The sequence below is a fragment of the Palaemon carinicauda genome, chromosome 24 (genome assembly GCF_036898095.1).
Source record: "Palaemon carinicauda isolate YSFRI2023 chromosome 24, ASM3689809v2, whole genome shotgun sequence".
Lineage (NCBI taxonomy): Eukaryota > Metazoa > Arthropoda > Malacostraca > Decapoda > Palaemonidae > Palaemon > Palaemon carinicauda.
In genome coordinates, this window is record NC_090748.1 from 35,067,260 (window position 1) to 35,069,553 (window position 2,294).

Sequence of the window (2,294 nt, forward strand, 5' to 3'; positions counted from 1 at the left end):
GGTAGGCGAGAATGACCATGAATGGGAGGTAAATCAGTTGTTGTTTGCGGATGATACTGTACTGGTAGCAGACACAGAAGAGAAGCTTGACCGACTAGTGACAGAATTTGGAAGGGTGTGTGAGAGAAGGAAGTTGAGAGTTAATGTGGGTAAGAGTAAGGTTATGAGATGTACGAGAAGGGAAGGTGGTGCAAGGTTGAATGTCATGTTGAATGGAGAGTTACTTGAGGAGGTGGATCAGTTTAAGTACTTGGGGTCTATTGTTGCAGCAAATGGTGGAGTGGAAGCAGATGTATGTCAGAGAGTGAATGAAGGTTGCAAAGTGTTGGGGGCAGTTAAGGGAGTAGTAAAAAAAAAAAAATAGAGGGTTGGGCATGAATGTAAAGAGAGTTCTATATGAGAAAGTGATTGTACCAACTGTGATGTATGGATCGGAGTCGTGGGGAATGAAAGTGATGGAGAGACAGAAATTGAATGTGTTTGAGATGAAGTGTCTGAGGAGTATGGCTGGTGTATCTCGAGTAGATAGGGTTAGGAACGAAGTGGTGAGGGAGAGAACGGGTGTAAGAAATGAGTTAGCGGCTAGAGTGGATATGAATGTGTTGAGGTGGTTTGGCCATGTTGAGAGAATGGAAAATGATTGTCTGCTAAAGAAGGTGATGAATGCAAGAGTTGATGGGAGAAGTACAAGAGGAAGGCCAAGGTTTGGGTGGATGGATGGTGTGAAGAAAGCTCTGGGTGATAGGAGGATAGATGTGAGAGAGGCAAGAGAGCGTGCTAGAAATAGGAATGAATGGCGAGCGATTGTGACGCAGTTCCAGTAGGCCCTGCTGCTTCCTCCGGGGCCTTAGATGACCGCGGAGGGTGAGCAGCAGTAGGGGAGTCAGCATTATGAAGCTTCATCTGTGGTGGAAATGTGGGAGGTTGGGCTGTGGCACCCTAGCAGTACCAGCTGAACTCGGTTGGGTTCCTGATTAGGCTGAAGGAACATAGAGAGTAGAGGTCCCCTTTTTGTTTTGTTTCATTGTTGGTGTCGGCTACCCCCCAAAATTGGGGGGAAGTGCCTTGGTATATAGATAGATAGATATGCATATATATAATATATATATATATATATATATATATATATATATATATTATATATATATATATATATATGAGAAAGAGAGGGAGCCTTGACCACCCTATAGCCTATATCTTGTGTTTGGAAATATTCCCTCCAAAGTCATCTTTTCCATAATTTTCAAGAAGAATCGTGCAATCATGGAAAAGAAACTGATACGTGAGTGTAATTCCTGGTGTTTATTTATTTCCATTTTTCTTAATTCTTTTCGTATTCTATCTGAATCTTATCGATATTATTTAAGTAATATATTTTGGGTATTTTTCTTTTATAGTTTGTGTTTATGATCTAACAAACAAAAACTAACATATAAACACTCTTACACAGACAAATTCATTTCATTATGATATGATGTTGTTTCCAAAGAAACTTCTTCCGTATAATACAAGTCATATGAGATAAAAAGGTCATCAGAAAATTGCCGGAAACTAATTCCAGCGCTGATTCAAGATGCAGGTGGGGCGAGAGAGTAGTGGAAATGGTGAAACATGAAACCGGAACATATTTAGGCAGTTACTTAGGTTGGAGAAAATATTTGCTAGTGCAAAAGGAAGGAATGTGACAAACAATGATATAAAGCGAGGATTACAGGGCTTATGCTGTGCCAGCTTTACTTTTTTTAGTTATTTTCTTACTAAAATTCATTTCAATATCTTCAACTAACGAGGAAGTTGTGAAATAAAAGATTTAGTTTTATCAATATTTTGAATTTATTTTTTGTCTTTGATCGATTACCGAGGCGGAAAATAAATGTAATTTGTCATTGATAAATAATTGTAGTTTTTACAACATACTTTACAGGTCATATTGAAATTAATTTAATTGGCACCGAGGAGGGAAGACTAACTCTTAGGGGCAATTGTATTTGAGGAGCCCAAAGTTAATCATTTACAAATATAAATAGTTTGTTTTACAAATATTTAATATATTGACATTAATAGAATGTGTATTTAACTTTAATGAAAAATATTGCATTGTTATTTATATGCTACTAAACTATTAAATAGATATATTAAACTCTGTTTAGAGAATTATCAAAAGCTATTACGGTAGGTTTTCTCTAAATAGTCTTCCTTATAAAATATAAAAGCCTCTTCATTACATATAAAATTATTATTTATCATTCTAGAAAATACACATATCAATATTTCTAAGTTTATAATTTTTTTTT